A 15,830-nucleotide genomic window follows, 5' to 3' on the forward strand; every position below is an offset into this window, starting at 1 on the left:
CTATAAGACAGTAATAAAAACGTATGTGTCGTGTTACAGTCTCCAGTTTCAAGGCCAAAATCTCTTATGCTGTACCGAGACCAAATTTCCGAGGCTGCTATTCTTAGTCCTTTACAATGATGTTTTGGATTCAATAGGACAGGCCCAATCTATGAGATAACAATTGCGTATCTGTCCGAATTCGTTGACCTTTCCAATTAGGCTTACGCTATCTCTCGAGTTATAGTCATTTCCATTTCTGCAGATAATTAGTCAGGTCTAATGCGAACATGAACCGTGTTGAATCTTTGTTCCGTACGCCGTTTACGCAGTTACCACACTTCAAGTCACAGCTCACCAGCGGACCTCTCGTGGCACATACGTTAAAATCACTGTTGCCGGGAAATTCATGTTACCGTACCATCATTAAGTTACTTGTTTACGTTGGAAAACGCCATTGTGACGTCATCTTGATAAAAAGTCGCTTGCAGCCCTTGCCCCACCACTCGATATTGTCACGAGCCGCCACTGAAACTCTCTGTATTTCAGATTGTTACGCGATACCAGCGTGTAATCACAATCAGTAGTGTGTTTATCGAGAAAATTAATAAGTTAACTAACATCTCTGTATCTCACACACAAGAGCTAGGCTACGCCTCGACTGTTTTATCTACATTTTAATTATACGGGATTGGATATGTCATGTTTGAATGATTCATACATATTAGCATATTAGAGAGTCCATGTTATAAAAACTTTTGAAATATGAAAAAAATTAGGGATATTTATGCACAGTTAACAATTAGAGCTGTGTCACAATGAAACAATTTTGATGCCATCGTTTAATATATGTTTGCATATGTTTAACGGTTATATGATACTCATTTAAACGTCACACATAATTTTCGACGTAAGTTGGTAATATTGTTGGAGTCGGAGTTCTCATATAAGAAAATAGTCGGAGTCGGTACGTTTAAAGTCTCGGGAGACGGAGTTGGAGTCGGTGGTAAAATTTACCGACACCACAGCCCTGACGGGTTCTCGTGAACCGGCATCCACCTCGACCTGGTGCCCGACCTCACAGCCTTATTCTTCGATGTGATTCTTTCTTCGTCGATCCTTTTTAAATGCTATTTCTTGCTCTACTTCTTTCTATGTCGGGTCTTTTTTCGAGCTTTTTTGTCGCCGTAAGAACAACAAAACGGGGGACGAACCTACGACGGCGGGATTCGAATCAGGTCCACATGCTTGGATGGCGCCGACGCTCACCACTACCACGCTATCTCCCCGTATCTCTATTGGCGAAGGTATGTAACCGTAATGTTCTAAGAACACTATGATGTAACTGGGTGTAACTATAGAGATTGTAGGTTGTTTGTATCACTTGTAAAACGAGAGGTTCTAAAGGTCGGGTATAGAGACTCGATCCATTTGGTCCATTTCGTTTTGAAAACATCACCGATCATAGAGTGTCCGAATTTAGTTCGACACGCGATATTTCTGGTAGGATCAGCTTTGATGGTAGCAAGAACGGACTGAGGTAACCGAGTGAAGTGTCGACCTGGGCGATCTGACTCGCGATATACATCTGCGTTGGAAAAGCTTGGGATTAATGTTCGTTCGGGCTTTGAGTCAGTCTTCGTTTATATTATAACTTGCAGATTAGGTGCTTGTATTTGTTCAAGGAGTCTGCTAACGGCATAGGGTTATCATATGTTGTTCTTGAAGAGGATTCGTCGTTTTTTTTTCAACAAATTCAAAGTGTCCTCGAAGGACGCCTTAAATGTCCTCTTTTTGGGGAATTTGTCGCCTATTTTCTAGAAAAAGTATTGAAAAGCGATCAAAATTTCGACTCCGACACAGCAAACGCCAGAATTGACAAGACAACCCAGCAAACACTAGATTTCCAGTTGACTTCCTGCGGAATAGCCGCAGGGCGCCCAGCGTTACTTCCCTGGAGTGGATTTGTCGTCAACTAGGAGCGTCCTAAACACTTCCTGAGTTGGTCTAAATTGACCTACTGTGGACGTGAATTGACTCCATACGGATCTACTGTGAACGTGAAGTGGCTCCCTATGGATGCGTCAGACCTACTGTGGACGTGACGTGACTCCCTATTGACATGTCATTTGTCACCTGTTCTATTCCTCAGGATTGCCATATCAGAACTCCCTATGGAGACCGCTTTATAATCTCCATGATGACCTCCTCCACGTCCTCCATACCTGGTGCAACTACATGGAATTCAACATCATATAAGCTAACAAACTGTTTATATTGGGTTACTGGAAAACGACAATTGCAAAATACAAGTACAATGTACAACATTAACTAATGATTGTAACTAATAACTCGTTAACAAAGTTCAGGCTTACGTGAAAAATCGATCAGGAAATCACTATGAATAAATGTGTCAGTGGGATATAACAGCAGGTTCTAAGTCAATTTTAAATTACCATTACAAACATTTCAATTGAAGTGCATACGAGAAATGAGAAAGAAACGTGTCACATGAATTTGAAAAATTACAACTGCTAATACAACTAAAACAGGGATAAGCATGGAGCAATCATAAGTAATGATATACATTGCATATTATAAAACGATGCATCATTTGCACCGCATCATGTTAAGAGCGGGAGCGCGTATTCGCAATAAACTTGGTTGCAACAACAGTTTTTTCTTGGTCTTTGTTTTGCCTGAAACATATACAACAATGTCAGCAAATCATTTGTCGAGCCACTCTGCAGAGATGAGGATGGATTAGGATTAGGTTTTGAAAAAACAGGATTTGTGAAATTTTGTCGGATTTGGATTGGATTTAGATTAGACATTTTTTTCAGAACGGATTAGGATTTGGATTGGATTTACCTATTTTCTGGGAGATTGAAATGTCGTGTGGCGAATGGCGACAAATTTTATTCAGATCAGTTATTAATGTACTTATGGTTATTAAGTTATCTTGAATCAAGTGAATCGTTGGTTGTGAAAGAAAATTTTCGAATCCCTCCATTGCATAAATTGATATTTTTTCTGAATTTCCAGTTGGAATCGGATTAGGATTGGACATGGACTTGAATATGAAAAAGTTATGGATTAGGATTTGGATTGGATTAGGACATAGAAATTTCAAATCCGCTCATCTCTGCCACTCTGCTGACATAGCACATGAAATTTGCGTCAGAGCTTCAATTTATATTTCCTCATTCATTAATTGTGATATGTCTTGTGAACTGCTACTTCTACTTGTGCTTGAGAGTGAAAATTTATGACAATACTACCATGTCTACTTTAGGGTTGCCATACGTCCGGAATTTCCCGGACATGTCCGGAATTTCACTGAAAAATCTGCGTCCGGGAGGAATTTCAAAAATATGCCTAAATGTCCGGAATTTTTAACGCTTGAAGTGGGCTCAAATTTTTGTCGTAAATCAATATAAACGAAATTATTTTCAAGCAGATTCATGCGAATTAAAATTCTTCTTCGTGTCGCGCGCGAGTTAATGCAACGTATATTGATATTAGTATGGGCACCAGGCATCACCCTCGCCAGAAATGCAATCAAAATCAATATAAATAACCATCATGTACTGAAATAAGTCTGATTGTAATCGCAATGATAAGCTAACGGTATATTCCTAGAGTTGGTTAAGGCCGATTGGATGCTTCAATCACAAACAGTGGTTCCAAATCTTGGGGTCGTTTGCCTTCATCTGGGAATCGCGATGATGTTGGAGGTAATCAGCTTCCTAGACCGTGAGTAAGTTTGGGCAAGTTGAAATTCTTTAGTAATCAGCTTCAGCTTATCAAGTTTTGAGCTGGGCCACGGAACATTTTCAAGTTGGAAATGAGCAGTGTTGGGATCAAGTCACTACCTTCGAGTCACGAGTCATTTCGAGTCATTGCACATTTTGACTCGAGTCAAGTCAAGTCAATCGATTTTCAAAGGTGACTCGAGTCAAGTCAAGTCACTCGATTTTTGAAGGTGACTCGAGTCAAGTCGAGTCAAGTCAAGTCAAGTCACGAGTCAAGTCACAATTCAAGTCAAGTTGCCTTTTCGAAGTATGGGGCATGATAACGTCAGTGCATTTTGCTAGCTGTCTGAAATACAGATTGAGTGGTCATTGATTTTGAACCGATGAACCAATATAGAGTTAAATATACACGTAAGATAGCGCTGTATCGCTCACATATACGAAATACTGCTACACCGCAGTTTATAGTTACCAGTCAAATTAGAGAATAGATACGAATAGATAGGAAGCAATACATTACCCATTTGCAAATCGATATGATACAATTCGAGTCTGCGCCAATGGTTGAGGACAATATAAAGTATATTCGAATTCAATTCCAATAAAACAAGAAGTTTGGTTAAGGTAAAAACAAAGATTAATTACTTCAGTATACTAGTTTACGACAACGTAAGCTGTAAGCTTCGATCACTTCGTTTGCGATCAATTTATTTGTGAGGGAGCAATGGAGGCTCAGTAAAACGCACGATCATTAAGTGATTGGTCGCTCTCACGGTTACATCAGCGTTTCGCGAAAGTTGCAATATTCAGCGATTCCTTGAGTGCATTGGACGCGATCAAACATTCTGGACTATATCACACGGCACTGGTGAATGACATTATTGAGCTGAATCATCAGTTACGGACAGCAGAAATCATCATATCGTTTGTAAGGGTGCCTGGACACTCCGGAATACGCGGTAATGAATCTGCAGATCAATTAGCAAGGGTGGAAACCTCTAATAGGCCTACACTCAGACGCCGAAAACATGTCATACCACTCGCCGACGTACGGTCATACTTGCTAAAGAGCTGCAAAGATGAGTGGGACCGAATCTAGCAATCCACAGATACTGGGAGAGCGTACAAAGATCTGCGACCCTCAGTACATGACAGACTATCTGAAGTGGACACAAGGTTCGGAAACTCGATTATGCTGCGGTTAAGAACGACGCATTGCAGACTAATTACCATCTCAACAAGATTGGATGCATCGACTCGCAACTGTGCGAAGCATGTGGTATTAATGAAACCGTAGAGCATTATCTCATGAATTGTAGAAAATACCGCTATCAAAGAGAATGCTTACGTCGCCATGCAGAGTCGAAGAAGGTAAATTTCGACATGCGGACACTACTGACAGTTTCACAAGTACTGCGATATGTTGTTGAATGTGTTAGATCGACGTGAGGAATATTGTAAAACCTTTTTATGTGCACATGTGTACCTATATCTCCCTTATATATTATGAACATTCTGTACCGTTTAAGTTGTTCCTGTCCGTGGCGCAAAAAGCCTTTAGTTGTGATAAGAGCCATTCATGCCAATGTTGTTTTTTTTATCTATAATCGAGCGTTTCTCGAACAATCCGAACATATGCAAGATTCAGTGATTTTTATCGACATCGATTACTTGATGACTTGAAATTGACTCGTGAATTTTGCTCCGAGTCACGAGTCAATCCATATTTCTGATACGCCGAGTCAAGTCAAGTCAAGTCATTTTAGCAAAGTGACTCGAGTCAAGTCATGACTCGAGTCATCCCAACACTGGAAATGAGGCCGCGACCATAAAAAGTTGGAAATCACCGGATGTGCAACCTGCTGGTGCATTTTATAATAGCCCAATATATGGAAAAATCAATATTATTGACAGAATCCATTCATAAATTTTAACAGCCAAATGCATATAGTAAGTTCTCGAGACGGTATATCGATTACCCAATGGTGGGCCCAACATCGGTGTTTTTTTTAGGGGCAGAAGGGGGCAGAAAAAATGTGGTTTCGGACCCGATTAAAACAAACAACCAGATAGCCGCACCGACCTAACAGTATAGCAGGGCTGTCAAACACAATCCCGACAGGCCAGACATGGCCCGCCAGACTATTTCATCAGGCCCGTGGAGAAATATATCGCAGACCCTAGCAAGTAGCAATCACCAGAGCTCACATTACAGATGGCCCAATTCATGACCTATGTTCCACTCCATTCGCATACAGTCGATGGGCAATGCTTTGCTAGTGTGACGTCATATTTACAGACAACGTGTCATTCTCATTTTTGAATCCGCTAGTTGGCGCTAAAGAGTGTCCGGAATTTGTTTCACAGAAATATGGTAACCCTAGTCTACTTGAGTGCGGAGAGCTTCTGACGTTGCGATACGGAGTATGCAACCCGTCAATCAAGTGGAAACACTTTAAGTACATACTTCAGTACTTTCCAGAACTTATACTTTCACCTAAAATAGTTTTGATAAGCCGTGTATATCGCTGCTTGAGTGCTTGAACCCGAGTAGAAATACATTGCGTTACTCTTACTTCTACTAGACTACTTACGCTACACATATTTCTAATTGAGTGCTGAAAATGATTACTTCCCCTATCTGTTTAAAAGCATACAACTACGACATTCCCCAAGTCTCCATATTTTGACCATGTCGACAATTGGCAGTAGTTTGATGTCTTGTAAATCGCTATTTATACTATTTAGTACGGTACTATAACAATGAATACTTTGACCACCTTTATTTGGACCACCTGCTACAACTAGGGCTTGTCACGAATCGGAATAGAGTAAAGATAAGTCTAAACAGATGATCTTTTCGGGTACATAAATTTTACTCAACAAGAATTAGAATTCCGATTCTATGTACCAATGCGAGGCCTAAAAACATCGATTGGCAGTGGCGGCTCGTCCTATAGGGCAACTGGGGCATTGCCCCACCTAAAATTCTGTGTAATACCAATGATTTACCATTTATACATGCTTAGCAATCAATATATACCGAAATCACGGTGAAAATCGCGAAATCTATACGAAAATAGAATTATATTCTGTGTTTTGGATTTGTAAATGCCTAGCCGGGGCTTGCCCCGGTAGCGCTCATAACAAGCTTTCACTGTCTTTTCTCTTAAAGCCGCTCACAACAAAGAAACGGTGAATTATACTCTCTCTTATTCATCAAATTGCCGAGCAACCGGGGCAACTTGGCGAGTCGCCCTGCCAGTGTGATGTAACAATATTATGTATACCTGAACTATGTTACCGTCCTATGCGTTGAGTTGACCTTTGCTCGTATAAGTCGATTTTGACGGTGTTTCGCAACATGATAATTCTTGAAACTTGGAATGTTATGTCGTGATGGTGGTATTTTACACTGCCCCAAGTTTCAGGGTTGCTACTTAAAGTTTAGGGTAGTATAATTTCGTTTCCAAAGTTGACTGTGTGCCGATCCGCTATGTATCGCAGATAGATTTTACTCAAAAGCGGGTATTGGTCTCCATTGATTTTGACGATGTTCCATACCGAGATCGGTCTTGACATTTGGCATAGTAAGTCTTAATGTTGGTATCGAACGCTGTATCAAGTTTTAAGTTTATCACTGAACTAGGTGGCTGGTAATTTCCTTTCCGAAGTCGAGTGAGAGCCGACTCGCCATTTATCGCTAACAGATTTTACACAAAACCGGTATTGGTCTCTATTGATTTTAACGATGCTCCATACCTAGATCGGTCATGAGCTTTTGGACGGTATGTCTTGAATTTAGTATCGAACGCTGTGCCAAGTCCCAAGGTTGACACTCAGTGATTAGGGCAGTAATTTCGATGTCGAGGTCGGGTAGGGTAGAAATGAACGCTTATCTGACACATATAGGCCTAACTACCGGATTGCGAATTTCACGCAAAAGCCGGTGTTGGTCCGTGCTAATTTTAACTGTGTTTCATACTGATATAGGTGATGAGATGATGATCTCATGAAACAGTTTACTAAGATTATCGGTTTGCATTCAAATAATTACCTTATTTTATATTCTCCAAAGTCAATTTCACCGTGAAATTATGGCCTTCAAGCCATTTGCTTACAACCCCCTGTTAAGCGCGATAGCTAGTTTGTTTTCGATGACGGCTAACTGCTAACAGCTGTCACTTGATCAGCCTATTCCTCAATATTTTTTACGAATATGCTGTGTTTTTACGCCCGACTCGGTCCTTATCAGCCTGGAAATTGTCCCCGTATCTAGTCGTACGCGAGAGGAAAGCGCAGTCTTACTTTTTCCCAACTATAAAATCACGCCGCGCGCAATAGGCCTACTGATACAAACGTTAAAATATGCAGGTATGAACTACTGCACTTCATATTTTCTTTCGTGTAATTTGAAATACGTAAGTCTTGTTTACCATGCTTACCCCATACATACTGTGTGTGACCACCACGAAGTCACATTTTCACGTCGAAATACACTATTGTGACGTCATTTAGACAATTAAAATCGCTTACACCCCTTGCCCCACCACCCGATATTATCACGAGCCGCCACTGTCGATTGGTCATATCGCAGAACACGGCACATGTAGGACGTAGCTACGCACGATCGTGTGAATGGCAAATGTTTTGTCTCAAAGTACAATAAAATAGGAATTATCTTAAATCTAAAGAATATTCTTCGATGTGATGTAGAGCTGGTATTCATTTTCTTTGAAGTCGCATAAGAGATAGATATTTCAACTTTTCCTTGTTCATAATGTTGTCACATCGTATAGAGCAGAGGTTTCAAATTCAAATGTGGTCGCGGATCAATTTCAGTATTTTTGACGACGTAGCAAAATAGGGATATTCAATGTATAATTTCCCAGTAGGCCTTATTTGACGTGAGCTTGCAGACAGGCATTCCACAAACATCTCGAGAATGTAATTTACTATTGTATTATTCACGTTTGACACGAAAAAAAATCACATTTTTGAATATTTCAATAAAATTATTTTTGGGCTGGGCATAATTTGTTAAAATAATGAGTTATAGAGATAATGCAATAGGATGCATCATGACATCGTCAAACTCTGGGTTAAAATATTGCAGTTGGTGGACCTTTGACGTGTCACAGTTTCATGTAGAGTATTTTAAAATATACTGAAAATTGATCTGGTATCAGAGCATTTGAGCGGTGTAGCCTAATCCGGGTTTTGATATAGTATTGATAAGTAGGCTGTTGCTACTGTCGTTACCGAAGTCAAATTAATTAGATGCTGCTTTCGATTATTATTGGAACATATCAATAACAACTTTAGCCATAGTAATAGCATTGTTTCTTAACCTTAGCGATCGCACCCTTCATGCTACCTATAAGATGTCTAGTAGCCCACAATTTATTTTTAACACAATTTCTGATGGCACCTATATTAATATCAGATAGTCAATTCACATAAAATTGCGCATAGCACGAGGAGCACGGCATATATAGGTATAATTCCACCATGCGGATCGTACGCTCTGATGTGGTGCTTCGTACCACGAACGGGTCTACGGGCCCTGGTTATGAACCCCTGGGATAGAATAGAGCACAAAATCTTGTTTTAGAACTTTATACTGCATTTTGAAGTGATTTTTACAAGTCTGGTAAATGGCTAATTGTACAGCAGTAGAAATTCAAGGCGTTGCAACTATTTCAACTCCAGTGCAAACAATGATTACTTTGACCACCAACTATGATCAAACGCTAAAAAGGCCTACGCAGCACCTCAACCAAATCTACTTCTTAAAACTTATTATTTGTGCACTTTTCAGAACTGTATTATCTACTTCCATTTCGAGTAGATTTGACGCAACTTTAAAGTTGTTACCTCTAGGTGTGTATAAATCCATAACATTACATTATTTCAGTTCAAAAATGATTACTTTCACAGCCTCTGGTTTCCATGAAGTGTATGCAATATTTTATACCTTCAATAGTTTTTTGACTTTTTCCTGAGGATGACGCAGCACCGATTTTGCAGCAATGGTTGTTCCATGTGGCAATAGTTCTTCCGAACGTTTTCGGTTCCAGTCAACAAGACATTCTTTGTACAGTGTTCTTGACGTTGTTGAACACTATCAATTGAAGACATTGCCGATCTAAATAATCAAAATTATTATAATGTTTGTAGTGAAGCCACTTGTCAAGAAGCCAAGCCATAGAAATCTAGAATATCCTGTAAAAAAAAAGACATTGAAGTTCAAGCTGGACTATTCCCACATTCTACTCACTATAATGACTAATCACTAATCAGTAGGGCTGAACACATTGGTATGGTTACTCAAATCTCGAACGAGTATCAATTCTTATGATTCGAGCCAAGTATGTGACTATTTTCAAGACAGCCTATTGAAATTACATGCTCTTTGCCACTAAGAATGCAGTTGATAATAAAATTATAGTTTCACCCAGCGCGTTTGAGCAGCCAGATTGCGAACCACCGTCAATAGTATATTCCCGCATCATCGATGGCACTTTTTTCAGGTTAATAAATTGCTTATTAATGAACAATCATAAATAATCATTTATAGTTCGTAACTTCAACTTACATAATTCAACATCTTGATCCATGAACAATGCACCACTGCGGCACCTTCCTCTGAAGTTTAGAACTATACATAACATTGCCTGTTCAATATCTATAGTCTCCTGGTAGAAATGAAGTAACTTTGTATACACAAACACAGATATGTCCCATCCATATATAGTAAGAATCCATTGATAATAAGGTTGCGTTTTTTATTGATGGCAAAGCTGACCATGAGTAATCAGCCTTCCTTAGGGCCCATCTATAGCCTACTTTTATACTGTTGTGGACACAAAAATACGAAAATGGATGTTAATGTGATGCTACAATTTTCATGCATCCACAAATTCAGCAATCTCACATTCCATAAAGGAACATTCCACATTTCTATTAGCCTACATAACATTTCAAAATTCAGTATATACCAATATGTTATAAAATACCGGTACATTACTTTATGCGGCATCTAGTTTGCTGATTGGATCCTGCAGCCCTAGGAAATCCTTGTAAAACTTTTCACAGGATGCACATAAAATGTCAAGTTATTATGCTTGTGAGACATTATGCAACAGAGCACAATAAATCAGACTTCTATGATCAATACCAGTGGCGTATCCAGGGGGGGGGGGGGTTAGGGGGTCGGGACCCCCCCTTTTCAAAATCCTAAAAATTGATGTCAAATATAGCCTCTAATATTTGCTAATTTATCAGTTTAACATATTCGTTTTTACGTATGAGAAGGCGAATATGGCGTCTTAATGTTATTTAAGGGGACTAACACCCCTACAAAATATTGGAATTATGCGCCGAATTAGTCGAAAGGATAAAATAGGTCATTATAATTCGCTAATTCCATACGAATTCTGCGCTTGGTCAGCTACATTTCAGCTGTGGCGGTTGCTGACGTTCTCAACTTTCTTCCCTCGATTTCTCTCTCGCCTTGCTAAAACGAGAGACGCATTTTAGGAAAATCTAATCTGATTGGCCGACGCGATATGTAATTGCAAAGACGAAGTTGTCGGCAATCAACATCGCTCGCGAATTCGCCGCACCTGCTCGCCTTGAAATCCTAATTAAGAATTGCACGGCGTGTTGATTGATCAGCGAGACGTGGACACGACGGCACCAGTACGACAATGCTATTCTCAAATCCACATTGTATTCGCGATTATTGGCGAGAAATGGCCTACGATTGACATTCACATTTCAAAATACAAGCCTAGCAATCCACGTTCCCGATTGTTAGGCGGCTTGCTGTCGTTCAAATACAGGCCTATGTTGTCGCTGAACGGGAGAATTGAGTAGGCCTAGTAGTAAAGTTGACCTAATTATATGGGCTGACCAATTTCTCTGTCGATCAAGTTATTATCCCAGTGTGTACTCTGTATTAATTGACTGACTTGCGTGCTTGCAATTAAAGTCTAATTATCTTCGCGCGTACTACACGCTCAGCCGTATGGCTAGTAAAGCCGTCGAAAAGCACACATTCGTGTACGACGTACACTGTTCACACCACACCTCTCTGTGGCGATCGCGATCGCCCTCGTTTATGCTACCGCCTTATTCCGCGCTTGTTCGTCCGCTGCGATACTACCAACCGTGCACATAATATCGTCAAAACCCAACAAAATCGCGCATCTCTGGCCGGAACTAGCCGCTTGAAGACGGGCGGCGTTTGCCGGCTCATGACTAAATGTGATCATTTACGAATTTCTCTCAATCATACCGTAAAAGCAACGCGATTTTCAGGCAATGTCTGTATCGCATTCGTACGTCTCCCACTCACCGTAAATCTCTGTTTATTATTAAACTATAAATATTCGCCACGGCGTGGAGACGAGTGATCGTGATCATGACGTCACAATAGCCAATTTCGTAACGCAACCCCCCCCCCCTTTTTTCGCGCTCTGGATACGCGCCTGATCAATACATTATCATATAGTATCAAATGTACTACAAGAATTATCGGCTTGCATGAGTTATCGATTAGCAGCAGGTCGATCAATTTCGTCTGTAGGTGATATTACAGCCGTGTCACTATAATCATATAGTCGAATTCATTATATCACATCAGCAGTTCATGATGATCGAGACTGTTGCTGTTTAATAAATAGAGCACTCAAATACCAAGCTTCCTGCCCTTCCGGTACTCATGATAGAGACATCTCACAATCCACGCTGTTAACGTTTCCAATTACGAACTAAACCATAATTGTGATAAATTCGTCCCTCCGCCATTGCTACATACGCTGATCAACTTGAATTACACGCGCATGCGCGATGCTTGCCAAATAGAAGAAGGCAGACTTCTGGTTTTATGGCCGAATGACTTTGAAACAACAGGCGTGTTCGACACCATTATAGAAATAGCCGAAATGATTGCATACTGCGTTGATCCGTGATTGGAATAGTCATCACAGTCCCATCATGACGATTATCAAGTTCTGATGTGGGCATTTTCGTCCCAGTAATGTCACGATAAAATAAGCTGCTGTGTCTCTGTATCGCACATTAGCACTGTGCGACCGCAATGATCGATAGCCGGGCTTGTGAAGTTCCACGCGATGGGAAAGTCATCACCATATCCAGATTGTTACATCACACCTTAAGGGCACAGAGCTATCGTGCCCCGGTTGCTCGGTAATTTTATGAATAGGAGAGAGTAAATCACCGTTTCTTTATTGTGCGCGGTTTTGAGAGAATAGACAGTGAAAGCTTGTTATGAGCGCTACCGGGGCAAGCCCCGGCTAGGCATTCGCAAAGCGAAAACACAGAAGAGAATTCGATTTTCGCATAGACTTCGCTATATATGGGCATTTACAAGCGAAAGGACAAGAAGTATACGATTTTCGCTGTGATTTCGGTTTATATAGATAGGTGTGCGTCTATAAATGGTAAAGAATTGTTATTGAACAGAATTTTAGGTTGGGCAATGCCCCAGTTGCCCTATAGGACGAGCCGCCACTGACCATATCAACATTCACGGCTTCACTCCACTAGATTTCGCATGTATCATGAGTGTATTCACACAACTTATTTAGCATTGACTGCAGAATAATGCACATTTGAGTAAGAAACGATTCCCAGTAGGGACATCCGGATCAACTCCTGTGTCGGTGGCATCCAGTCATCACACTATTATGACATCCACTGGAATGGTCATTGGTGACTGGCATAGGAGCATTCTAAAAGTTACTTCCTCGGGGGATCACTTGGAGTTACATAATTGGACGTCAATTTGTGACTTACTGAGCAAGTCCTCAGTCACTAAACGTGGGACGATTGGGCACAATTGTGGACGTACCCGTAAGTCCGTGGGAGATCGGGTGTTTGCTGGGAATCAACAAAAAATACGGCTCGACGGGTATTTTGAGAATAATATAGATGGGAAGGGTGACCTTCTTTAGTCAGCACCGCTGAGATGGGGTGAAAAGCAAGTAATTCGGAAGTCGAGTCGGAAAAATGACCTTTTTCCAAGTCGTCAACACAGTACTTCTCAAAATCATCAGTTTTCTTCATTAGTAATTGAGCTTTCATAATATTTGAAAAGTGTCCTCTTTTTCAGATCTCAAAATATGACAGACCTAGCCAATGGCTGTTATAGGTTGGTTTGCAGAAGATGTCTTGAGATTAAGTTGAGTTACGTTACGTTCTACTTGATTAAGAAGTTTCAACAGCTGCTTCACAAAAACCTTTGAAGCATTATTACTGCTGGTAGCCTATATTGTGAAGGAAACCGCTGTAGCCAAACATGGATTGTTTTCATGGAGGGACAGCAAAGAAATACGGAGAGATATGTTGCGAAGGCGCTCATGCAAGTGGTGAGCAAATTTCTCTTTTCAGAAATGGTCCACCATCAAGCGTCGATCACACACAATGCGACCAGAACAACAGCGATCGATGCGACGGAGCATTTTTTTGTATCTTTATCTTAATGATCGCGAGCGCCATTCCGTCCGAATGACGATGCGACGAGAGGCCGATGGTACCTATTTTGTTGCTGTGGTTGTCGTACTGACATATCGTGCGAGGGCAGTGAGCCGTGCATATGGCGATTGTGGTACTAGACAAGAAAGACAGAAGGCTTTTGGTGATGTTGTTGCATAGTTATTGGTGTAATATAACTAGTCTGATTTGCACAAACTACCCATTTTGAAAATTAAGTAGTTCTATAGTTGCGCATTTTGCAAATCCAGTAGTTAGTACAAATCTGTGTGCTCTGGTATCTTTGCTTTGGGCAGAGTTGCGGGTACCTCTGTATCTTCATATCACATCAATGACTCTGTATTTATACCTTGCAGTGTATTTATACCTTGCAGTATGATATTAACTGATGATCAGAAGCAAGCCTTGGCAATTTTGTGCATTCGAAGAAGAATGAAAAAAAAGATGCAGGTCAGATCGATCTGGGTGCATCCCATTTTACAACGGCGGGAACAGCTAGGAGAATATCATAGGTTGGTCAAGGAATATGAATTAGAAAGAGAAGCGCATTATTTCGACTACTTTCGGATGAAACCACAGCAGTTTCATTATCTAATCCAACTGATTGGAGAAGATATCGCCAAACTCGATACCAACTGGAGGAAAGCTGTTTCTGTAGAGGAAAGATTGGCTGTCACTTTGAGATTTCTCGCGCATGGGGACTCATTCAGAACAATCGCTGGATCCTATCGACTCGGCCGCTCAACTGTATGTAACATTGTTCATGAGACTTGTAAGGCGTTATGGAATAACATGCGATGGACATATATGAAAACTCCATCCTCTGCTTCTGAGTGGGTTGACATAGCAGAAAAGTTTGAAGAACTGTGGCAGTTCCCAAATTGTGTCGGAGCAATCGATGGGAAACATGTTCAGATGAAATGTCCCGCAAATAGTGGTTCATTGTTTTACAACTACAAAGGAACTTACAGTGTGGTTTTGATGGCAGTTGTTGACGCAGAGTACAGGATTCGTTTCGCTCAAGTTGGAAGCTATGGACGCGAATCGGATGGAGGAATTTTCCGCGATTCACCATTTGCGCGTGCACTAGCTGCAAATGAACTGCAGCTACCTGCAGATCGGGAAGTTAAGCCAGGAAAGCCTCCGTTACCATATGTATTTGTTGGTGATGAAGCCTTCCCCCTATCATATCACCTGATGAGACCATATCCGGGAAAATACCTAGCCCACCCGAGATACGTTTATAATAAACGACTGTCTCGGGCTCGGCGTGTCGTGGAGAATGCGTTTGGCATCCTCGTCCAACGTTTCCGGATTCTACTAAAGCCTGTCCCCCTAAAGGTCGAAAATGTGGATGACATGGTCAAGGCAATTTGTTGTCTCCACGATTTTCTGCTCAAACATTCGCCCAGCTATACCGAATGTTCTACGGATGATATCAATCCTGAGGATCGTTCGATGGATCATTATACTGGAAATTCCACTACTATTGCAAAAAACGTTCGAAATGCCTACACCGACTATTTCAATAGTCATCCAATCATTCACTGAAACTGAATTCACTGAGTACATGTA

The 15,830-nt window shown here is 40.8% G+C and overlaps 1 protein-coding gene and 1 long non-coding RNA gene across 2 annotated transcripts in view; both read right to left on the bottom strand.

Moving 5' to 3' along the window:
- LOC145439514 (cornifelin homolog A-like) overlaps positions 1-15,830 on the bottom strand; it is a 428,374-nt gene that overhangs the window by 291,491 nt on the left and 121,053 nt on the right. The window lies entirely within an intron of this gene.
- Positions 2,395-10,509, bottom strand: LOC145440029 (uncharacterized). Its single transcript, XR_013915405.1, has 3 exons — positions 10,333-10,509; positions 9,712-9,882; positions 2,395-2,678 (listed from the first exon to the last, which is right to left on the bottom strand). It is a non-coding gene; the product is annotated as an uncharacterized LOC145440029 (long non-coding RNA).

This window comes from Botryllus schlosseri, chromosome 5 (genome assembly GCF_051294905.1).
Source record: "Botryllus schlosseri isolate E-star chromosome 5, Bs_hap1, whole genome shotgun sequence".
In the NCBI taxonomy this organism is placed as follows: domain Eukaryota; kingdom Metazoa; phylum Chordata; class Ascidiacea; order Stolidobranchia; family Styelidae; genus Botryllus; species Botryllus schlosseri.